This window comes from Ictidomys tridecemlineatus, unplaced genomic scaffold (assembly GCF_052094955.1).
Source record: "Ictidomys tridecemlineatus isolate mIctTri1 unplaced genomic scaffold, mIctTri1.hap1 Scaffold_36, whole genome shotgun sequence".
In the NCBI taxonomy this organism is placed as follows: Eukaryota; Metazoa; Chordata; class Mammalia; order Rodentia; family Sciuridae; genus Ictidomys; species Ictidomys tridecemlineatus.
Genome location: NW_027522439.1, coordinates 1,441,066 through 1,460,147, shown reverse-complemented (window position 1 = coordinate 1,460,147; position 19,082 = coordinate 1,441,066). Strand labels below are relative to the sequence as shown.

General features: G+C 39.9%; 2 pseudogenes; both read right to left on the bottom strand.

Annotated features, from left to right (window-relative positions):
* Window positions 1-221: 221 nt before the first annotated feature.
* Window positions 222-1,591, bottom strand: LOC144373338 (Krueppel-like factor 5 pseudogene; annotated as a pseudogene).
* A 12,951-nt stretch (window positions 1,592-14,542) lies between these two features.
* On the bottom strand, window positions 14,543-15,782 carry LOC144373352 (AN1-type zinc finger protein 5 pseudogene; annotated as a pseudogene).
* Window positions 15,783-19,082: the final 3,300 nt, after the last annotated feature.

Here is a 19,082-nt window from a genome sequence, read left to right as displayed (position 1 = left end):
ATGACCAAACACTTTGGTAATAATACAATGTATTCCCCGTTTTCTCAAATATACAAAATATACATTTCCAGTTTTTTGTTTTGTTTTCTTTCTTTCTTTTTTCTTTTCTTTCATATATATATAAATAATATATTATATATATATATAAATAATAAAGTTTGTAGTTTAAAGGTTGCCAAACAGACTGTGGCGCACGCGGCAGAGAGCGTGGCGCTGGCGGCTCAGTTCTGGTGCCTCTTCATGTGGTCCGAGCCAGGTGGTCCAAGTGCCAGAAGCTGCGGTTGCAAACCCCCGCACTGGAACGGCTTGGCGCCCGTGTGCTTCCCGTAGTGGCGGGTCAGCTCATCTGATCGTGTGAACCTCCAGTCGCAGCCCTCCCAGGTGCACTTGTAGGGCTTTTCACCAGTATGAGTCCTCAGGTGAGCTTTTAAATGAGAAGACTTCGTATAAACTTTTGTACAACCAGGATAATCACAGTAGTGGATGCAGCGTTTCTCCAAATCGGGATTACTCCTGACAGGTTGGATATTTTGCGTATTAACTGGCAGAGTGCCAGGTAAATTTGGATTGTGAATTGACAGTTTGGAAGCAATTGTAGGAGCATAGGATGGAGGTGGCGTTAAATTCTGGAGCATCTCTGATTGTCTATCAGGACTTCCAGGCTCTGATCTTGGTGGTGATGGGGGAAAGTAAGTGGCCTGTTGTGGAAGAAACTGACTTGGCATAGTGTATGTGCAAGGGGGCATGCCCTGGAATTGTTTCATTGAAGTCTCCAGAACAGCAGAGGTGTGTGTGTCAAGGCCTGCCATGGCGGCTGACATAGAAACATTAAGGGTGTCCATTACTGCTGTCTGGTTTGTAGAACTGAGCATGTCTAGATCTGGTGTATTCAGTAGCTGGTACAGGTGGCCCTGCTGGGGAGGGACAGAAAGGTGAAGATCTGGTGTAGTGAGTTCTTGTTTGATGAAAATATTGTTCACCTCTGGAGCTGAGGTCTGGTGGGAGCTTAATATATTGGTGAACTCAGGGAGGACCTGGGTTGGGGCCGGAGGAGGAGGAGGGGAAGTCGTTTCACTTTGGTGGCTGAAAATGGTAACAGTTCTGTCTTGATGTATGTTACTCACGGACTCTGGGATTTGTAGAGGCCAGTTCTCAGGTGAGTGATGTCAGGGAGGAAGACGTTCATGTTGATGCTGTAAGGTAACCCTTCACTGTCAGTGAAGAACTGGTCTACGACTGAGGCACTGTCTCGTCTATACTTTTTATGCTTTGGAATAATTGGAACTGGAGGAAGCTGAGGTGTCAGATACTTCTCCATTTCACACCTTGTCTGGACCAGCTCCTCTGGAGGCAGCCGCGGGCCAGCGGCGGGAGGCAGCGCTGGCTGTGGCGGCTGCCGGGGCGCTGGCTGCGCCTGTGGGTGGTAGTGAGGGTGCTTCAGCTCCTCGCCCGGGGAAGTGCGCCGCATCGCGAGATGGGTTCGTGGCGCCCAGCACCGACTTGAGCTGCGCTAACACAGGATCATCCTGCGGGGCCAGCGGCTGGGGCACAAGTCCAGGCGGGCGCTCATGGTCAGCACCCGCGTAGCCATGGGCACTCAGGAAGCGGCTCTGGCTGTGGTACGTGGGTTAGGCCCGTTTCCCACCTGGCCCATGTTGGCTCGGGCGGCGAGCTCCGCCGTGGGGCCGCAAGCGGAGGAGGGGAAGCTCTGGGCAGACCCCTGGGTCAACAGCAGGCACAGTTTTCAAAGGCTCACACGAAAAGCAAAACTCTTACGCTCTGCCATGTGTAAACGCCAATGTCCTCCAGGCAGCCACTTTCTCCCGCCCCACCCACCGCGCGCTCTCTCTTTCGCTGGAGCCCGCTCCCGCCACCGCAGATCTCCAAGAGCAAGCTGCCAGCGCAAGTTCCTGCCCCGCGACTCTAACTCTATGTTTTGAACATGGTTTTTCTTTGTGGCTCAAATATAAACCCATGTTAAAATACACTGAAGACTCACCTATATTCCGTCCTCACTAATCTTTAACCATTGCCCTTCATGAACAACTGATTTAATTGTTTCTAGTATATATTCTTACTGTTTCTTGTTCTGGTAGGAGGCAATAACAATAATATGTGATTATGTAAATTTCTTTCTTACCCAAAAGGGAGTGCTCCTTATCCTGTCTGCCCCTTATTTTTCACTCAATGAAACAACCTGGAAAACACTCCACATATGCAATAATCTTAACTTTCTATGGTATAGATAGACCAAAGTTGGAACTAAACAAATGATGGACATTTGGGCTATTTCTGAATTTGATTTTTAACAATATTTTTGTATTGAATAGCTCTGGGAATCTATTTTATATTCTTGCAAATGTACATTCAATTTTCAATCCTGCAAGAATTATTGCTCTATCAATGGCTATTTTTTTTGTACTTTCAAATAATAAAGCCCAATTTGCAGGAGGGTTGCAACATTTTTCTTTCTCTCAGCAGGTATACAAGTTCATGCTTTCTGTAGATGCCCCGTATACAGAGGACACATTTTTGGATATTCTGTGCACTATCAGAATGTGCTTGTAATTTCTTTTTTTTCTGAGAGAACCATTTCCTATTTCTGTTATTTTTTTCTTTTTACGTATGATTGATACCATGTCATGCTTACAGAAGAAAACAGCAGTGTTCTACTCTACTAAACCCATGGCTGGGTGAGAGTCCAATGCTGAAACCAATCACTTCTTCCCAGTACAAAGATCACCAAGGATACAATGCATTTTGGTAGTTTGTGTCTTCCACCAAATTGATCTATGTAATCTAAGTCCTTATACCTATTGCCTGAGAGTGTTAAATATTGTTTATTTATTTTAATGTTCATGTATTAATGGTGATAACATCATTTATTTTTTAGTTAGAGTTTTATCTATTTATTGACTTTTAGAAAGACCCGAGGAAATGAGTCTTAGAAAAAAAGACTTCCTGCAAAACCACGAATATTGAAAATAAATGCCTTAGAAAGTAATACATTGGTACAATTGTTCAGCATACAGTAATAAATATAAGATCATGTTAGGTAGCATTGATGATGGCAGTAGAAGAGAATACGAATCAAGCATTCAAGAACATGCAGAATACCCTAAAGAAACAAGGAATCACAGGCTCTGATGTGAGAATTGATGGTTGAACTTTGCCAAGCAGGAGCTTCTGGGGCTGAAGGTGGTGTCATAGAGAACACTCAGTGGGCAGGTGGTACAAATGGAGAAGCACCCCCCAAAAAACTGTAAAAGTAGATTATTAATTCTTATTTGATGTCATCTCCAAAATTCTGAGACAAAAATATCTGTAACTATGAATCCCATAATTATGAGCATCCCTAGATGTATTAGGGCCAAGATACCAATGGTAAAGTTTTTGTAGTAGATTGTGTGCTAGAAAAGGAATGTGAAGTTGCAGAAGGAAATTATAGTGTTAGCTGAAATCTCAAGGCAAACTTCAGAGGAAAATGTTTCTTTTTTACTAATAAAATAATATAGTTTGTTGATCTTTTTCATGTTTTTTCTTATTCCATATTAATAGTATATATCTTAGGAGAAAATGAAGGAGAAGCCTTTGTTTCAAATAGTGTCATCTTCATCAATCTCAACCTATCATATTACCAGGGATATATGTGGATTCACCCAACACACATTTTTCTCACTTCAGTTATCAAGTCCCTCTAATATTCTCCAGGTGCCATTCCAATAATATTACCAAATTATGTCTGAATTATGTAATGGCAACTGTGCTCCCAGTGTACATAGGCTTTCTTATAGATTCAGAATTACCATATATTATCAAAATAGTTCTTGATATAATCTCATCTTGAGGTTTTTCTGGGGTAGTGTGTTACTTTGATTTCATCTTTCTCTTCTTGATTAAGCAGTAGGAACATATTGAAAACTCTACAATTTTCAGTGAATTGAAATGGAAGGATTGCACAAAAGTAAAGAATTGCAACCATCTGAAAAAATGAATCTTAACGTAGTAGGTGTGCACAAAGATGTATTTTTTTAGTGCTGTCTTTTGACCATTTACTACCTGACCTAATAATGCCTTTAATTTATTATCTAAGATGACACTGAGAATCATGCCCTCTAAGACGGTTTTTTGATTTGTATTTATAATCTTTTACTTCATTAAAGTGTTACCTTGATGCTAAATCTGATCATCTTGTATGACATATACGGAGTCATATTACATATATCCTAGAGGTACTGTGTATGAAAGAAGAACAAGTATCAAATATGGACGTGTTTCTGAAATAAAAAGTCCTCAGTAGAAATGTTGGCCATTATGTTTAATTATGCAGTTCCTCATATATGTGATTTAATAGATTTAAATCTTTTCTTTTAATAACGGCTACATATGTTGTTGCTTCAAATTGTTTTCATAATGTTAAAATATTCTAGCAATATTGTAGAAAGCTTTTTGGTGGTATTTTAGGCCTGTCTTTGAATCCTCAATGTAGCTATCCATCTTGCATATATGTTATTATCATGACCAGAAAAAATGTCTTAAGTGACCAAAGACTAGCTATTGAATATCAGTAGAAATATTTTATTATTGTCTTCTCCTCAGTCATATGGAATAAAGGTGGTAATTAAAGTCACAGTTCAGATAGACTCAAATTCATTCTATTGTAAGGTTTTTAATTAAAGAACAAGAATTTGACCCAAGCCTAAAAGATGACTTCCATATAATCCCAATATTCATCTGCTTGAAGAAAGCAGAATGTATTTCTTCAGTAAAGAAACCAAACATAAAATTGATACAGAAAATTTGATGTTAATCTGATGGAGTATTTTCTATAAAAGGCATGTTGTGTTTTAAGTCAAGTGTTCTGAAATAGTAGGTATGTATTTTAAATTGTTTCAAGCCACATATTAAAAAATACCAGGCATCAGGACTAAGATTGTGGCTCAGTGGTAGAGTGTTTGCCTAGCACATGTGAGAAACTGTGTTCAATCCTCCACACCACATAAAAAATAAAATAAGAAAATAAAGTGTAAACAAGTTTTGAAAAAAATAGCAGTCATCAGAAAACCATGTGGATGAGGCTAAATCATTCCATGACTCTTTAGACCTTTTAGATATAAAAGACAGGATAGTAAGAAAAACCAAAATAGTGAAACATTTATGAACATAGGATACCACTTTGAAATCTGAGGTAATGTAGATATTTGGTTAAAATATCAAAGAGTTGATTTCTGTTTATTTTAATTTTTAACTGGAATCTACTATTTGTACATGGATATGAGACCCATTATTGTAACTCAAAATGTGTATATAGTGTGTAATTATGAGATCAGGGTAATTTTCATCTCATTAAAATTATTATTCTTTGTTTGAAACCTGCAAATTTCTGGCTATTTTAATTTGTTTAAGAAGTTATTATCGAACATAATCACCTTATTGTGCTTTAAAACTTAAGAGTTACTTTCTGATCTTAACTGTTTTTGGTACTCCTTACACACAATCAGTCCCTTTCTCATTCTTATCATAAATCTGGTTAGCATTTCTGTTTTCAGTTTCTGTGTAATCAACTTTTCAGCTTCAACACATAAATTCTACATGCAGTATTTGTGGGAAAATAAATGTCATTACTAGGAAAAATTAAATATTATCCTCAATTAATAATTTGGGAAATTGACATAATTCTCTGCATTCACTCATTCAGTGTTTTGAACTTGTCTATAATAATAAATCTTGAAAAAGAATAAAAATATATAAATCAAATATCCATATGTTTTCAAGATTTTATGGGGCTGGGGATGTGGCTCAAGCGGTAGCACGCTCGCCTGGCATGCGTGCGGCCCGGGTTCGATCCTCAGCACCACATACAAACAAAGATGTTGTGTCCGCCGAGAACTAAAAAATAAATATTAAGAATTCTCTCTCTCTCTCTCTCCTCTCTCACTCTCTCTTTAAAAAAAAATATTTTATGGGTCACATTTGGTCAATGAGAGTAAGTTTTGTGACATCTATTTTTATAAAAATGGCATATGCTAATTCTTATAAATGTATTTATAATAAGTGAATATATTATCTGTATGTTTTTGTATTGTAAGTTTCAATAGATCCATATTACCATGGAATAAATAACTTTAAAAATTGTATTAAAGTTGGCTCAGTAGCAGAGTCCTGTCATTCCAGTGAATGTGGAAGTTGAGGCAGGAGTATTGAGAGTTCAAAGCCAGCCTCGTTAACTTGGTGAGGTCCTGAGAAACAATTTAATCCTGTATCAAAAAAAAAAAAAAAACAAGAAAGAAAGGGGACCCAGACACAGTGGCTCACACCTGTAATCCCAGTGGCTTAGAAGGCTGAGGCAGAAGGATTATGAGTTCATAGTCAGCCTCAACAATGGTGATTAACTAAGAAAATTAGTGAGACTCTAAATAAAATACAAAATGAGGCTGGTGATGTTGCTCAGTGGTGGAGTATCCAAGATTTCAATCCCAGAAGGACCAAAACAAACAAATAAATAAAAGGTGCTGGGGATGAGCTGGACCTGTGGTTAAGTGGTAGCACAATTGAATTGCATGGCATGTGTGAGGCACTGGGTTTGATTCTCAGAACCACATATAAATAAACAAAATAAAGATCTATCAACAAAAAAATATTTAAAAAACTGGAGATGTATCTCAGTGGGTAACCACCCAAATGCACTCACCCTGTACCCCTTCTCCACCTGAGATGCCCACCCTAACACATGTGAAAGAATAATATCTCAGCCTGGCCACCTATTCAGCTATTCTCCTTTAACAGCCCATGAGAACACAATCCTCACTGCATGTCCATCCTTTCATGCCACCGTGTGACAACGCACTGGGCCTGCACTAAGCCACACGAGCACAACTAGTTGTTAAGGTCCAGGTTCAGGTATCCCTAATTCATTCTACTGGGACCTTCTATTTTATAAAATGGGTTTCTAATAATTCAAAATGACAGGTTTAGGGCTGAAAGTACAGTTCAATAGTAAAACCAGTGTTTCCCATGTGCCTTGCTCTGGGTTCCTCTGCCACGAGACTAGCGTGAGCTTTATGAAAGATTTGCTGCATAAGAAATTGCTAGAGAGTTTTAAATTAAAGAGACAGACTCTCATACCTTTAATGCAGCTCCGAGATGGCTTCTCCTAGTTCCCACCTCCAGCCACCTAATGTGGTGGCAAGGTTTACAGAAGAGACTAGCGAGGGAGGGAGAGCACGCCAGGGAGTGAGCTTTTATTGGGCAACAAAAAATTCAAGGGAAAATCCCATCCAATGAAGGATAAGGGGGGCAGCATCCCAAGGTCAGGGCTGGCAATTGGGTCTTCAGGTCAGTGGCCAGGCATGGCTCAGCACGGACAAGCCCTTGGACCTGGGAAAGGGTGGGGAAGCTTTTTAACACAGGCTGTGTTTAAGTGCCTCTCACCCAGCCAGGGAGGTTACTCAAATCACGTGTAAGGATGGCCTCCCACAGGACCCAACTCCAGTATGTAAAAAAAAAAGCCAGGCAGGCCTGGTGGCACATGCCTATAATCCCAGTCACTATAGAGGCCGAGGCAGGAGGCACACAAGTCTAAGGTCAGCATCAGCAATGTAGTGAGGCCCTAAAAATCTTAGAGAGACGCTGTCTCTAAACTATAAAAAGGGTTGGGGATGGTTGTTCAGTGCTTAAGAAATCCTAGATTCAGTCCCCACAACCAAAAACAAAACCAAACCCAAACTAAAAGGGAAAAACAAACTGTATTTCCCAATATCCTTTGCAGATAGGGGTCTCTATGATTCTGTGCTGGCCAATGAGATATCAGTGGAAGCAACTGGTCCTCTAGATCTTTGTTTTTTCCTTCTTCCTTTTCCCCTGATTGCTGTATTGAATAGACTGCAGAATGAAAAACAGAAAGGGTTCTGGGGCATGATGGCATAGCTGGATAGGCATAGAAGCCCAGACTGCCAACCACTGGGCTTTTTTGATTTTCAAGTAAAAGGAAATCTTTTTCAGTATTTTATGGGTATATTTTTCTAGTAGTGGAAAGACAGATGCATTGATTTTTCTCCTTTTTTTTTTTTTACTTTCTGTTCATTGTCCTCAGGTACAGGAATAATGTAGGCCAAGAGAACCAGCCATCGTTGTCTCCAATTATTATTCAGGTCTGGGGATGGAAAGAAAGTACAACACAAAACCTCGACTTTACCTAATCTGAGCCCTTGGGGCAGAGTTAGGCCTGAGTCATCTCCTAGATCCCTCACCTGCCCCAGAATGTTCTCAGAGAGTGAGTATCTTTTCTTTTGATGCTAACAGTCAAGTCCAAAATTTCAGGGCTCCCATGGCTCTCCTGAGACCTGTTCCACAAGAGGCTAACACTGGTCCCAATCTCAATTCCTGCACTGATGGACCATTAGGAAAGTGATTTTAAGCAAGCCTTATTGTTCCCATTTTTGAAGTGGGTCTTCTCTAAAAAAGACTGGAATCCAAATGAACACAGAAGGAAGAAGCCAGAGTCCAAGGACTGAAGATGAACCCTGCCTCCAGAGAAACCTAGGATTTGAAAAGATTTCCAATTAAAGTGAGGTGGAAGGTAAAGTATAGACCTTGACATAAAACAATAGCCTGACAGCAAAATGTGGGAATGGACATATGTGTGAGAGACTTTTCACAGCCTCCACTATAGGTGAAAATGAATGCTAAAATTGCAATATGAAATATAAGAAAAAGGAACCACATTTTTTTCCTTTTTCTTTCTTTTTTTCTTTCTTTTTTATTTTGTACAAGAGTTTGAACCTAGGGGCACATACCACTGAGCCTCATCCTCAGATTTTTTTTAATGTTATTTTTTAACTTTTGAGACACATTGTTAATCACAATATTAGTGTGGTCTTATATCAAACAAGCACTTTGGTCACAAAATAAATATGTCATGTTAGCAACTACTTTTACTAATTTTGGGTTTTTTTCTTAAATTCAAGTTAAAATGGTTTATTTTCATATTTAATAACTTTTTTATAATTTTTGACATTATTTTTTATTTTTATGTGGTGTTGTTGATATAACCCAGCACCTCATGTGCACTAGGCAAGCACTCTCCCAGTGAGCCACAAACCCAGCCCACATTTTAATTAAATTCTTTTTATTCTTTCTACCCACCCTTGCTTTTTTGTTTACCCTCCAATCTATGTGACTAAAAAGGCCTGACAAATGATACTACCTAATGTAAATTTTGGTGTTTGAGGCACTGGGTTTTGGAAATATTCGCACCCTTTGGCCAGTTTTTCAGTATTCGACTGTATATTTTGAATTCTTTATAGGAGTCTTTAGCATTGTTGTAGAACAATGCAAAGAGTTTCCCAAAATATGGCACTATTTTTGGAAGGTTTGTGGACATAGAATGACATGATGAGAAAAGCACCTGGTATGGTGTGGTTATGTGATTCTGAGAAGACAAAATTTCATTGTGAGGTCACAAATGGTGTTCCTACCTTTAATGTCCTTCCATTTGTTCTTTAGCATACTTCAACTCATCCTTCAATACCTACTTTAATGTGAAGAATTTATACTCTCAGCCAATACCTATACCCAGCCAACCAGAACCCTTCTCTGAAGACTAAGAATCTGAGCAGCGACAAAGCAACAGCAGAAAGGCTTCCAGTGTGCTCATATAGCAGCAGGCTCAGGAAAGACTATAAAGGGGTTTGGGGCACTGAGATCACCTGGCAAAACCCAGCTCCTGGTTTTATTGAATTTTGCCATCAGGTTCCCTTGACCTCCCCAGTGTCATCTAGAGCATTTTTTTTAAAAGCACCCAGTTCAGTTTCTGCAGCTTGAAACCCAAGTCCCCAACTGCTGCCCTATCTCGACAGCATTGAGTCAGGCTGTCGGAAAAAAACAATAGTTATACATAAGTCATTATAAAGAGGCTTTTCTTCTGAGACTTAACCTTTAGAAAGATGGCCATGAACAGACACTTATGCTCCCTCATTCTGAGATGCCCCAGGCTGGCTGCAGAAGAGATCACAGATGACTCTTGTTTGCCAAGTAGCTGGGCCCATCCTGTGTTGAAAGGATAAGAGAAGGTGCTGAAGGCCACAGAGCATTAAAAAAAAGAAGAAGGCCATGTTCTTTGAAAACATGCTTTTTTAATCTGGCTGGGATCTTTCACAAATAGGGCAGGGACGTTGCTAGTTTCTTGACAGTGCCTCTTCTGCATCCATAATACAAAGACAGTGCTGAAAACATGCTCACATTTATGCAAATAAAGTATTATCATCAGCTGGAATTTTGTAAATGGAGATACTCTGTGGTGAGCAGAGTGGTTCAAGGTGAACCATTGAAGATGTGGGGTTCAAACGTGACCAGAGCCCAAAGGTAATTGTCCCTTAGACTCAGTGGTGTCACAACCGTGGGCATCTCTGCAAGATCTTTTTCATTCATTTCAGATGGAGTTTTCAAGGAGCAATGGAGAAGCCAGGTGACAGGGAGGCTGGTGTAGGAGTGAACTTCATGGAAAACCATGGCTAATGAAGAAGAGCAGAGCCATTTGGTATGTTAGTGGATGCTGGTGGAATTGGGCCAAGCCAGACTACCAAGGTTCCAGGGCTAGAGGGAAAAACCTGCAATCCCAGAGTGTTAAATATGTCATCGGAGGATGAGTTACGTGGACAGAATGCAGAGGATCAAATGGGTGGAGTGGGCATGGCTCTGCAGAACAGTGCAGCTAAGAGGCCAGATGCTGGGTGGAGTCTATGAAAAAAATGGAGAGGACCTAGTGGGCAGAGCTGGTGAGGCAGAGTCAGGCTGAGTGAGTGGAGCCCAGCTCGTAAGAACAGTGGGCGGGGAGAAGACAGGGAAAGCACGTGGGAGGCAGCACCCCACCCAGGACCACTTAGGAGAGCACAGCCTAGGAATCAGGAGGCACAGTGGTGCAGGAGCAGAGGGCATGGTGGGTGCATCCACAGGAGGCAAAGGGAGTCAGAAGAGGCATCCAGTAATTCTGTCAGGAGTCACTGTGGACCCAAAGGGGAAGCAGGGTCTTTGGGCTCTGAGATAGTAATATGACATCAGGGTCTGCTCCATTGGGGGCCTCAGTTTCCCCTCTTACCCACTGAGGCAATGGAGGGAGGCTGAAGATGCCATGGCACAGCCTTTCTATCTTCCTCCCTCTCATGGGATGCTGTGTACTTTCTATATTTTCAGGTTGGTTGGGTCCCATGGGGTTTCTGGAAGGGGTTCTTGGGATATCTCCTGAGACACTTTGTTTGTGGGGAACAATAAGTTTTCTGGTGTGTCCACAGAGAATTTTCTTGGTGCCTGCTGTTTATATATTGAGACCCTGAAGTCCAGAGAGGATAAGCCTGTGATGCAGCCATCACTTGCTGGAGCCTGATCTGGATCACACAGTCCCCTTCACTCACTCACTCACTCACAGGCAGAGGTTTCCTAGCACCTGGGCAATGAAAAAAAAAGCATTGATTAGGGAAGAGGCCTTGACTCTTTCCAGGTGCTACTTTGGAAAACTCCCTACGTCTGTAAAGTAGGACATAAAGTGATGTCTGCCTCTCAGGCTGGTGTAAGGCCAAGCTCCAGGTTCATGATTCTCTAAAAGGCAGTTTGCAATGGGTGGGGCAGGGGATCTATTTTGACAGTATTATCATTTAGTATTTTATTTTCTTTTCAACATTTCTTTTTTAGTTGTAGGTGGACACAATACATTTATTTTATTTTTATGTGATGGTGAGGCTTGAGCCTAATGTCTCATGCATAATAGACGAACACTCTACCTCTAGGCAAAACTGCAGCCTTCATTTAATTTTATATATGGAAACATAACTCCTTGCGTTTAAAAAAAGCTATATTACCAGGCTCTGTCCTAGGCAGAGAGGACACAGACATGAACAAAACAGCAAGGAATCTCTGCTCTCATTTTCGTGGGGGCTACCATTCCCCTGGACTGACCCAAGAATTCAGGCACTAAAGAAACATGAAGTACTGACCCCCTTTAGGCATCTGATCTAATGTTACCATCCATGGCAATGTTTTACCTTCTCAATTATTCTAAAACACACCCCTCACCATGTCATTTAGCTGCCCCAGTCCTTTCCTACCTGTGAGATAAAGGCCTCCTTAAGGATCCCTTCCTTGCTTGCTTCTCCAGTTTCATCTCCCCACTTCTCTTTGAGGTTTCAAGAATTCCTGTCTCATCCCTACTTGTACTTACTGCTCTGCTTAATGTGGGTACTTTCCCATTGTTAGAAGTGCTAAGTCCTAATTAGACACTAGATGGCACCAGAAGTGTACTTTTGACATTTTTCTAGCTTCCACCAGAGTATCTGCCTATTTATTGTCTGGCTTGGTTAAGAAACATTTTAGAAAACTCTTCAGTACTTGCTTTACAAGCAGCTTTTTATTTTTTTTGTACAAACCTTCATTAATTGTATGTATGAAATTAATCATCCAGCTATGAAAGGGAGTATTACAATAACTACCCAGTGTGTGTGTGTGTGTGTGTGTGTGTGTGTATGAACATATATTATTTTTTCAAATTTTATTCAGAAGTAGGAAAAGGGATTCAATTTAGTCATGGCCTCTTCCTACACCCATTGTGCCTGGGATGTTTCAGGAGTCCTTACTAATATTGCAGGTATTTCATTCTCTTTTATATAGTGTGATTATTATAAACCATTAAATAGAATAAATATATCTAAGAGATGCCAAGTGTTATCTCACTTGTAGTTGTCCACTGGGTATCTAAGTGAATATTCAGTGCTTTCTGGCAAAAGCAGCTTTTAAGTCCCTCAATATGAGGAGGATTTGTGTACATTTAGCAGAACTTGTCCCCATGGATGTGATCATCAATATTATATATATTATATAAAATGATGGCATGACTTGGTTATAGGAATAAAAGTGGTTTAACATGACTTATTTATTTATAATTATATATTTTATCAATACTTAATGTAATTGTACAAATACTTAATGTAATTGTATATTTATAAAGCAACAAGTTTGAATACATGTATCTCTCTGGGTCCCTATTTCACACATACATGTTTATAATATTGTCTTTAAGATAAGCAGGTTTGGGGGATGGATTGGTGTGAGTGTAATGTTGAAAAGATCAAGGACAATTGCTGAATTTTTGACTTGAGCACTCTAGGGTAGTGGCTGATACCCAATCCTGTATGGAGCAGAAAAACCACATGAGGCAGGGAAAAGAGTGCTAGTCTTGAAGAAGGCTTTTATGTTGATGTTTGTGATTTCTCCTTGATATCCACAAGAACATGTCTGAACATGAGAGGAGAGGAGTGGGAAAAAAATGAATATTTGGAAATCAAGGGAATGTGGAAAATACCACCATGAGACTGAACATGACTCAGGGTGTGGCTACAGGGAGCATTTCTCTGAGCTGGGGACACCCCTATATTTAGCATTGGTGAAGAAAATTATATGAAGGAGACAGAGAGTGAGGGCATCCAGTTAAAGAGATAGGAAACCAGGAAAATGTAATAACATGGATTTCTGGAAGAGATGATTTTAAAATGAAAGGCAGAAACTTTGGTTCTAAAAACCACTAAAAAGTGAACTACAGGGTGACAAAGCAGGAACCTTGAAATTTGGTGCCATAGTGGTTTCTGAAGATCTCAGTGGAACCCCTATCATGTGGTGGGAACTGAAGCCAAATGGAAGATATATGGAAAAAAATATGGTCAGCATAGTGAAGGCAATAGCTGGAGATCATTTTTCTGATTGTGTACAGTAAAATAAAGGAAGAGTCAGCCAGGTGTTAACATTTATGGTGTCTGAGATGTGGGGAGAGCTCATTTCTGCAAATGTTTTTTGTGGCTGCAGAAAGCTTTTTTCTATTACCATGTTTGCCACCTACACCCTAGAGTTGATTTTTTAGTAGTAATATAAAAGCTCAATAGTAATTTCTGGAGGGTAGGAAGGGTGCTGTGGCAGGGCAAGGGATGAAAGTAGAACTAACTAACTAGATATAATCATTTTGTACCATGCACTTGGAAATTTTATGCTTGATTCCATTAACATGTGCAATAAATATTTGTTAATTAAAAACAAATTAAAACTAATTATTCCATTTAATCACTGCAAGGTAGGCACTCAACACTGATGGAGAGAGTATCCTTATGGTTTGTTTCCTGCTTATGAAAATGGTCATTGTTAATCACCTATAAAGAGAACTGATTAAATAATTTTGGAAGAAATAGTATGGATTTGAAATGCCTTGTTGTCACAGAATGATGAGGTTATCTGATGGTCACTGAAATATTTGAAGCACTACAGTCCACCCATTGTAAAGGTAGTTTGTGCCAGGTTCATCCTTTGGGAATGTAATACTTTTCCTTTATTCCTTCACTATTTGTTGCAATCAAGTCACTGGAATCTTCCCACCCTTAAAATGACAAGGTTACTAAGCTCCACATGCAGGAAGCAATGCTATTCTTTTTTTTTAAAAGGAAAATGGCCATGCATCTGCTCTTTAATGTTTTCCTACAATATATTATAATAAAAACAAATTTTCAGTCTCTTCACAAGTAGTAATTTATATTCTCTGGATTTTTTCAGCCACAACAACTGGATTCTCTTTTCTGATTTTTGCTGCAGCTTCTGCTTTGTAATCATATGGACAGTTGTGCTTGTCAGAGTAACGGTGAAGTCCACAAAACAAATTTCCACATCGGCAGTCAAATCCTGTAAGGCCAACTTTCTTTCTACACATGAAACATCTGTTCTTCTTTGGTTTGGGTAACTCAGGAGCTTTTTCTTCACTTTGAGAAATACTGGGCTGAGAAACTGATGGACTGGGCTGAGTGACAACTGGCTCTGACACCTCTGTTTTCCGGGTAGTTATTTTGTCCTCTCTTGAAATGCTCATTTCTGTCATTTGCTGAGTTACAGGCAAGGCAGCCACAGGCACATTTCTTGATTTTTCAGATGTGCTGCCAGCAGCACCTTCACAGTTGTTTAAGCTAGCCTCTGCTCTCTGTACAGATGCAGAATCTGAGGTAGGACTGTTGGAATCACTGGCTGTTCATTTAATTAGATTAGTGATTTAAGCACTTTCACTTTGCTGCAATCCTACACTTGAGTATCCAAACCATTGGGCTCATTCTGCCACTATTCTGCTGCCTCTGAAGATGTTCTCTGTAGCAAACAGAACACATTCCATTTGTCCTAGGATTTCCATAAAAGCCACATCCTGTACTACACAGCAATGGGCCCTGGGGTCTGGTTAGTCTCCTGAGCCATATTTTTCTGCCTGCGGGGGCCGGAGGGAATGCAGAAGTCGAGGTCGCGCGCGACACCGGCGCCATAGGGCTGAGCCGAGGCCTCCGGGAAGGATAAGCCGCCGGGCGCCTGGAGCCGCCGCCACGGGCCAGGAGCGGGTCGGGGCCGCAGGTGGAGGTGGTGGCGCCGCCGCCGCCGCGGGGTCCTTCTTTGTTCCTGCAGCAGCGCTGAGCGTGGCCTGGACAAGCTGGAGCTCGGGAAGTGAGAGGAGGGAAGGGGGGGGGTGCAGAGGAGGAGGCGGAGGGAGGACCGGAGGCCGCGGCTGCTAACGCTGTTCTAGGAGCTCGCCCGTCGTCGCCTCACGCCTCCACGGGCGGCCAGGTGGGCCGAGAAAGGGTTGAGTGGAGCGCACGTTGCGAGGTCCGGGCGTTGTGAGTGTCCGCTGAAGGCGCTTTCCGTCGTTTCCGCCACCACCAGGGAAGCTGCGCGGCTCCAGGCAGGGAGAGAGCGGGAAGTCCTGATGCAGACAGCTTCGCCATCTGGCCAACTGAGGCTAGCTCTTCGCCCGGCGCTCGGGCCGAGGCGATGCGATGCTATTCTCCTGCATTGTTTTGAACTCTTCTATATGAAAGATTTGTCTGTTCCCAAGAGTTTTTATCATTGAAGTCAATTATGTTTTATTAATAAATATATATTCATTTGTTGCTTTCACTTATAATTTACTGTTAAAGGTTTTTATTTTATTGCTTATATTTTTTCCAGCTTTCACTCTTTCAGGATCTTTTACTTTAGTACTTACATCATTTGTCAGGCATCCACATTTTGGACACCTTGGCAGACTCTCCTCTTACTCTTCATTTTCTTCCTCCTTCTTATGTTAAGGCTCATTTTTAAATTGATGTCATCAAATCCTAGAATCATCACTTTCTCCAGGGAAATATACAACTTTTTACTGATATTTTTGGGTACCTTGTGTAATTTGTCAGGCCCAATGCAAAATGAAAACTTAGACTTCCTGTCTAGAAGTAGGTGACCTCTACCATTGACATTATGCCACAGAAATCTATTTCTTTCTTCTGTGATATCTTCAAATGCCATGGTACATTTTGTCTTTTAATTGTCCTTCTTATTGCAACATTTTAAATTATTAGGTGTATGCCATATCAATTCTTAATGCAAACTTATGAACAAGTCACATTGGAGAACTTACACTTCCATGTTGTGTTCATTAATACCAAAGCAGGGGATATGTTACACAGAACCAGTGCAATTGTTTTTACTACACCTTGATAACTGTGAACAATTTCTCCAACTGGTTTGTTAATGAGTTTGAATGAACTGGAAGAAAAATGACTGTGGATCACCCTACTTTTCCTTTCCCTTCATATTCTCAGCTGGAGAGGTTGGGTTAACACAGTGAAGTACCTTGAGTGACAAAGCTTTCTTCTTTCTGTATTTGAATCTAATTCTGATTGGAGATTAATGTGTGGCCTCCCTGGGTTTCATCATGCTCCTCTTTTTTACTTACTTGTGAATAGGACATGGTCACATTGTACCCAACTCTCTCTTAGCTCCCATATTTCCTTGCTCACTAGAATTTGTGATAATGGGAATGAAAACTCAGTGTGCATGAGGTGGCCAAATGCAGTATACCTGCAGGTTACATTTATGTGCTGTGGTTCATTGTCTTCTTGGAATTTCCTTTGAAAAATAAGTAGTAAGATAAAATCAATAAAAATTATGATAGCAACAGCAGAATCCTCAACCAAGGACAGATCCAATGTGAGCAGTAATCCTGACTGTGTAGGAAGAGCATCATGGGGCTAGTCCTCCTTTTTCTGCCTTCTGCCTCCTCCTCTCTCTCCATCATCCTTCCCTCCCTCCATCCCTTGTATCCCTCTTCCTCATTTGCACAATAGTAATTACACTAGGTAGGATATATGTACTCTGAAAATATATATATATATATAAGTGAACATTAGAGTATTGTAAAGTATAAGTACAGAATTATCCTGCAAATATCTAGAAGTTGTTTATCTTATACAATTAAAATTTTATATCCATTGAAGATCAGCACCCATTTTACCCTAGCCACATTTCTTTGCAAACAGCTGTTTCCTTTTTTTTTTTTTTTTGCCACTAGGAATTGAACCCAAAGCACTTAACCACTGAGTCATATTCCCCGAGTTTTATTTATTTATTTATTTATTTATTTATTTATTTATTTATTTATTTATTTATTTATTTATTTATTTATCTATTTATCTATCTATCTATCTATCTATCTATTTATTTATTTATTTATTTATTTAAATTTAGAGTCAGCCTCTCAGTTGCTTAGGGCCTGGCTAACTTGATGAGGCTGGCTTTCAACTTGTGATTCTCCCACCTCAGCTTTTCAAACCACTGGTATTCAAGGTATGTCCCCAATGTACCCAGCTTGTTTACTGTTTTTTTCATAGGGATTTTTTGTGTGTTTTAGAATTTATACTTTTCTCAGGTGATGGGTAAGTAATTTCTCTCATTCCAACAGTTGAATCTTTTCCCTGTTCATGCTTTACTGTGCTGTGCAGAAGCTTTTGGTTTAATGAAATTATACTTGTCTGTTTATGGTTCTTTCCCCTGTCTTTTTACTGTCATAGCCAAAGAACCATTTCCTAAAGCAATGATATAAAGTGTTTTTTCTGGGTTTTCTTTTCAAATCTTGCTCACAATTTTATGCTTTTCTTTTTTTTTTTACATTTTAGATTGAAAAATAGTAACTTCAGCTTGTGTGGTATAGCATATTTTAATACATGTAACACTGTCTAATGATCAAATCAGAGTAAAGTTTATATTTGTCACCTTAGTAAGATGGGAAGAGATGAAGAAATGGGACCCCAGTATTTTCATCCAGGAATTTTACAGATTCACATCTCACTGTTACATTTTTTCCTCTTTGAGTTGATGTTTTGATAAGGTGTAAGATAAAGTTTGGTTTTCTTTCTTTGCCATGCAGTTATTGAGTGTCCTCAGCACCATCTGTTAAAGAGACTATCCTGTATCCGTTCTGTATTATTGGTCCCCTTCTCAAACATGAGTGTGAAGTGAGAGTCTGGGCTTATCCTTATTCTCTTTTTTTGTGCATTGGTCTGTATGTTGCCTTCTATTTCAGTACAAAAGTGTTTTAATTCTTATAGTTTGTAATTTGTTTTATTCCATCTTTTTTGCACTTGTTAAATTAGTTACACATAACAGTATAATGCATTGACACAGTATACACAAATGGAGTATAACTTCACATTTTTCTTGTTGTGCATGATGTAGAAGTACACCAGTCATGTAATTGTATAAGTGTACAGGGAAATAATATCTGATCCATTTCATTATCTTTCAAATCCTCATACGTCTTTCCCTCCCTTCACTTCCCTCTCTCTAATCTAAAGTGCATTTATTTTTCCCTAGTGCCTTCCATTGTGAATTAGCATCTGCACTTCAGATAAAATATTCAACTTTTGGAACTTTGCTATTGGTTTATTTAGCTTAGCATGATATTTTCAAGTTCCGTCCATTTGCCAGCCAGTTGCAATTTTTTTTTATTTTGAGGTTAAATAATATTCCCTAACACACACACCCACCCCTCCCCCCACACACACACCACATTTTATTTATCCATTCATCTGTTGAAGGTTACCTAGGTTGGTTCCATAGTTTAGCTATTGTGAATTGACCTACTCTACATTGATGTGGCCACCAGCAATGTATGAGTGTACCTTTTGTCCCACATCCTCATGAACACTATTATTGCTTGTATTCTTGATAATTTCCATTATAACTGCAGTAAAATAAAATATTGAAAT